We start from the raw sequence: 6,663 nt of genomic DNA on the forward strand, positions 1-6,663 counted from the left end.
TGATTAATAAATAATAACCAAATTCATGTTTTCCTAATGCTTAAGGATGGTCGAATTCGATTTCAGTTTAACAGATCATTTGCTAAGTAATTGTGAAGCTGGATGATATACGTTCAAATCCCAATAAGAGAATCAATTCTATACAATTTTATATAGTTGACAAATTTTGACTAGTACGAAATCTGAATACAAGGTTTCCTCCCTATTGGTTCTAACTGTCTAACGTATGCAACAAAATCAGATTGAATAATTTCTTATGACCACATGGTAATTCTGAAGAAAAGGTAGGTTTTCTAAATGAGTGAGTTGATAATCTACCTAAATGACCGAGTCATCATACTTTCTTATAGGTTCATCTATCCATAAAGATAGATGCTTAAATCGTAAGCTTTGATACATGCATTTTCGTCTTTAGAGTTACTCACTGCTGACTGCCAGCAAAATTCCAGTCAATTTAAATGAAAATAATATATTTTGAATGAAAAACAATAATATCCAATTCGGATTACAAAATCCGTTTTAAAGAGTGTAGAGATAAGCCGAAAAAAAAGACAACCTAAAAGGAAACTGATTTAGTGGCTCGTGTATGTGTGTGTGTGCAAATACATTACCTATAAGTTTCTGAATATTGAGTTAAACATATTGAAATTGCCAACTTTGAGAGAAATCTTTGTCCTTTTGGTTATATATATATATATATATATATATATATATATATATAGATATATATATATATAGATATAGATAGATAGATAGATAGATATAGATATAGATATAGATATAGATATATATATATATATATATATATATATATATATATATATATATATATATATATATATATATATATATATATATATATATTCAACGGAGAACAATCTTGGATACAGATGACTGAATGTCATACAAGTATTTTTGCATATATGAGTACAGTCACAAAGTGATTATTTATAAACATCATTCTATAGTGACGACAATTGAAAGATACAGTGATAATACCTATGTATGTCCATATAAAGGCTTATCATTGTTGTTATTAGTGACTTTATTCAATATTATATTTTTGGTGCAATATAGAATTCTGAGCACAAAGTATTTCATCAAGTTTCCTCTCCTTATTTCTTCATCTCTCCTGACGATAAATATTGAGTTATCACCAGTTAGATGTTAGCAGTTCAGGAATCGAAATCTAAACAATGATCATTCTTTTCAATGCATATTGACATCCAACACAATGTTTCTGATTGTACTTTTTGTATATTGTACGGCGAACGATTGTAAACTTTTCATAAACGCGCCTAAATAGATTATCCGAATAAGGACCATAATGACGTGTTAAAGCAAACAAAAGATAGGTAACGTGTTGAGATATGTTGATGTCAGAAACAGGCAGCCCAGATATTCAAGCAGGCTTACAAAAGAGAATGACTTTAGAACCGTACTACCAATAAATTCTTATACAGAATATAAATCCATGCCAAAAACTGAAAAATCTGTTCATCATGAAAATATATATATATATATATACTCCGTAAATTAACTAATTTCCCTTTATAAATTATTTACTTCTATATAACTGATTTGTTACTAGTGGAAAAATGAACGGGATAAAAATTCTCAAGATTATTTTCAACAGTCATTCAAATTCACCTCCATCTATTTGTTTCTTTTCAACAGTGTCAGTCGAGAAATCGTTGAAAACTACAAAACTGTACTAATTGGATGCTAGTTAAAAAGACCTATCTGTAATGATAGGTGGATAGTGGTAAGCAGTGGAATTCAGGAAGCGCATATCGTCCTATTTGGGACTCGTTAGTTGGATGTACCTGTATCTCACAGTTGATATTCACTCTGGGACTCGAACGCAGTACCATTCGCTTCAAACACAATCGCGAAACGCGTGTCCTAGATTCCATTGCTAGCCACTACTATCCATCTTTGCTTAGAATGCTTGTGAATTAAGGCAATATCGAGGCAATACACACAGTATGCACATATGCCAATAAAAAACTGATCAATTGCAGTCTTTATCATCGATGGAAAGATTCAAGTAAACAATACCAAGTCAATTTATCTGTAATGAATCTTGAAAATTATAAGAAGGTTAACGGAGTTCATATAATCTGTGTAAGTAATTAGTTTACCTGATAAAAGTATTTAACCATTAAGAGGTTAGAAGACAGACTGGGTCGATTTTTTTAAATTAAAAAACAGTCTCTACTGAGTCAAACTATGTTATAAATGTGTATTGAAGAAATAAGGTGTAGGAAATTTCTATGAGTACATATATTAAAAAGAACTAACGAAATATAATCATATTGCATGATTATAGCAGGGTGTCTCATTTGACCGTCGTGCCTTAATAATTTCGCACTAAATCAAGTCAGAGTTTTGGCATCACACTTGACATAAATACAAATATTAAATAATTCAAACTGTAAATACGCCGTTTATTACAAGATTTATTAATCAGCCTTAACTATGAATCTTTTGAGGGAGGTATTCAGGTCACAATTGACCTCCTGTAACAGGTCATTTTTAAAACTAATTATAGATATTTATTAGATTTTTACGAAAAGTGACTTAAAGTGAGAGATATTTTTATCTTAAATATTTTGGTTCTAAGTTTGTAGACAAACTTCTAATAGAACTTAATTTATTTTTAAACTGAATATAAATATTATTCAGGTTCTTCGATTTCTTCGTTTGTAACAACTGATCCTTATTACTACCTATTTGCTCATTATTCATTAAAATACGGACATAAAAGATCTGAGGTCATTCAATAGTTAGTCAAAAGTAACGTAATAGTATCATCACACTCACCAGCTGTCAAGAATAAAGAACTCCTGGCTGAGCTTTTCGCATCATATGCACCTAACCAGGTGATTCAGGTCATTGTATTATTTTCAGTATAAGGATGTGGAGATTACTGAGTTTTATTTGAGATAATGAATCGATCGGTGTTGGACCACCATTCAAAACTTGGAGACATTGGACGGCCGTTTCGTCTTAACATGAGACTTCTCTACAGTGCGCATCCATGATCCCACACGCGGGACTCGAACTAAGGACCATCGTTTTCTGATGCGAATGATCATCGTCTAGACCACTGGAAAATTATCGTGTGGCCACTAGTGACTAGCCTCGATAAAAAATCCTTGGGGATTCGGTGAGAAGCAATGACCAGAGGAGTCACTCCGTGTCAGATGAAAGACAGTTACCCACCGAAGACAATGGAAGATGGTCATGCAATGTCGTGGATTGATTGAAGTCAGACATTAACACCGTTGAATCACAGCTGAGTGGTCTAAAGGTTAAGTATTTGCGCATCATGGTTTCGGGTCCCACGTGTGGATCCGTGTATGCTTACTGCAGAGAAGTCGTATAACATCTTGTGTTTCCAGGTTTTTAATGGTGGTCTAGTTTAGACCAGTTTGTGATCGAAACTTAAAAAATTCTACAAGCTTCACAAATCGCTTCATGCTAAATAAAAAGATGTCAACTGATTTGGTTATTTTGAAATGATGTTTTTACAGATATTTACTAAGTTCAATTTAGCACCAATTTACTCAGATATTTTTATAATTTTTTTCGGTTGTATGGGTTTGAATCGTCCCGTTACTTCTTTTAAGTACAGTAACTTTTTAGTCTATCCTACTGCATGTGGAATGGGTTCAGGAATAAACATTAATTCTGGGATAGCGATACATCCAAACAACTATCCCCAAAAAGAACGGAACGTGCTTCCTGTACTTAACTACTAGTCACTATCCAATTATACTTAAAAATTCCAGCTTTTTGCTTTTCCCACTTTCTGGTTGTCTGTTTATTTATCAAATTCAGTGCCCAATAACATTTATCATCCATTTTGCTAGTAAACTACTTGAATACAAAATGTAAAAACGTGTAAGACAAAATTTTAAATTATTTTTGATCAACGAAACTACAATACATTTCTGAAACAGATGAGAACGGTATGATAAGGAATTCTCCAAGCCAAATTTAATATTAACTTTTAAAAATTATCATAAATCTTTTGTCAGTCGAATTTCATTGTTCTGTTAATAAGTAGTGACAACAATTTGATGTCTGATAATATCACTTTTTTTCAAACACTTTGCCTACATATTTTTAAAATTCGTACATATTAAATGATTATTTCATGGTTGACTTCACAGATTGATCTTAGTAAAACAACTATTAGAAACCAATAAGCACGTAACATCTGTTTAGTTATAATATAAGGCTTCCCAGCATTACACACCCAGGACCCTATCTTCAACCGAACCCAAAACAGTCAGGTCTTTCGGAAAACGTTTAATTTTTTGATCACTAGTGAACATTTCTAACTTTTAACAATTTGTAATAATGAGTAATCATCTTCCAATGTTTTTATTGCATCTGAGCATGATCTTGGCACAATAACTGAAAAACCCGCAAATAGAATGACTTAATCAGGAATACGATGACGGTAGTTGGTGATTTGTTTGATGCTAAAAATTAATCAAAGATTAATATCTGAATATGTTAGTTTTTATCTTATCTACGCTGATTGACAGATGCATTTGTCAGCATTAAACTGAGCAGCACTTGACACCAGTATATAAAATATCATAAAATTGAACGTTTTAGACTAACAGGTACATTTAATAATGATTACTCTTTCCTGAAATGTCATTCTATATCGCAGACTATTGGGGAAAGGAAAGAATATCACAAGCTACTGATACTGCAGTCAGTTAGACTGTCGATGACCACATCAGTTGTTGGTAGCTAAATGCCACACACTTGACTGAACTCAACAAGTCACGGTTTATCACCTGCACTTCGGGAATTACCACTCAAGGTTAGACATTAGTAAGCTTTTGATAATTTTTAGTATATAGGTGGATTGGAAAATTGTTTGCGATTCATCCCACCACCTTCGAAAAAAATTGATTCACAGTGAAGATCATTATGTATAAGTTGACTTTACTGTGCTTGTACCCACATCAGTTAATTATCATCAAGTTACATTCTAGTTCTTGAATAATTTTTGTTTATTTGGTCAAACATTTCGTTACTTAAACATTGGAAATTGACTACTTTGAAGGGGGAAGCGCTTATATGACTATCAAAACATTTTTTTTCTAAATAGTGTTTTATGGTAATTAAGAACATTTGTGGCTCAGTAGGTGTGTTTCGGATGCGTTATGTTATTTGAAAAGAATAGTTTGGTTCTAAAGTCTTGATTGCCTTTCTTAAAAAAATCAGTGGCTACAATTTCCGAGAGGACAATCCTACTCTACAAGAGAGTGTCTCAGAAGTCATAAGCAAATTATTTTCAAAGTATAACATTCAGGTCACTCATCAATAAACCGATATGTCAACGTCGATCCAATTTATTAGCCAACAAGATAAAGTATGAAAAATTCAAAGGTCAGTGATATGATTTAAGGGGGAACCAATCAAATTCAAGATATGAAGAACGGCAACTTAATTATGGAAAACAACCATTCAAATTTCAAGTCAATAAAACGAGCTTTCGGCTAGCTGTGGAAAACTTCGAATAAGTCACTGCTTCTAGAAGTATTTCCTAATGATATTGTATAAGATGATAATGCAAACATCACAGACCAACCAGATTACAGAACGCAACATCTCTAAAAAATGCTTGTATTTGTATCCCTGTTATAATAATAAATAATTCAATCAAATCTTATACTATTGTCGTTACAGTCATGAATTAACTAAGTAAGAATCCAAAAGATTGTTCTTATGAATTAAGATTTTTCTAAATAAACAATTTAATCCTAAACAAGCCTTTTAATGGTAAATCCATGCTCCTAAAGTTCCAAGTAATTAACAGTTATTCAACATATGAGTTTCTATACTTTTAAAGCTCATTAAGAAAAATTTAGCATTCAATCTTAAGGAGGTGTTGTGTTATGCAGCGTCCGAAATCTGATACCGATACATAATGTGATACTTGCTAACCCTCCAAATGACTACTCGAGTGAGAACACAAGAGTGAACGAGAAAGTGTATTGGACTTCTGAATTGAATGTACAAATACTCATTCATATATATACCACTCTATCCTTAGGGAATTGACTCATTGACACCAATGACGTACACTTAGCTTTTAGGTCACTTCTGATTGCCATCGACTGACCTTTTGCTATTTCTGATTTACACTACATATCAGAAACATTTTATGCTTCTTACAATTTTTGATAATATATTCAGTAAAAATATGTTAGTTTGAATATTAATTTTTCTAAAGTTGTAAGTACCTGATAATCGGTATAAAAATTCAAAATCAAATTAGTATTTTCAGTTGAAAATGAAGCATGTTTAATATGAATAAAGTAAATTCATTGTTTCACATTGTGAAAAACTAATAGCAGATAATTAGAACCTAACATTTTAACTAAATAATATAAATTTATTTAATTTTGTTAGATCCTCGTCAGTTGCTTTGTGGTGTATGTTAATTATATCGGCATAAGTAGTATACAACACTAGTCAGGAATAGAATGTCTGACAGCAGAAAGTTAGTAAGATCAAGAAGGAAAGAACGGGAACAGAAAGTAATTGGTATAGAAATGCATGAATATTAAAGTATGAGATGATTGACTGATATTTGCAAAAGGAACAGTGATGTGTGGGCGAGAATGA

This window comes from Schistosoma haematobium, chromosome 1 (assembly GCF_000699445.3).
Source record: "Schistosoma haematobium chromosome 1, whole genome shotgun sequence".
In the NCBI taxonomy this organism is placed as follows: Eukaryota; Metazoa; Platyhelminthes; class Trematoda; order Strigeidida; family Schistosomatidae; genus Schistosoma; species Schistosoma haematobium.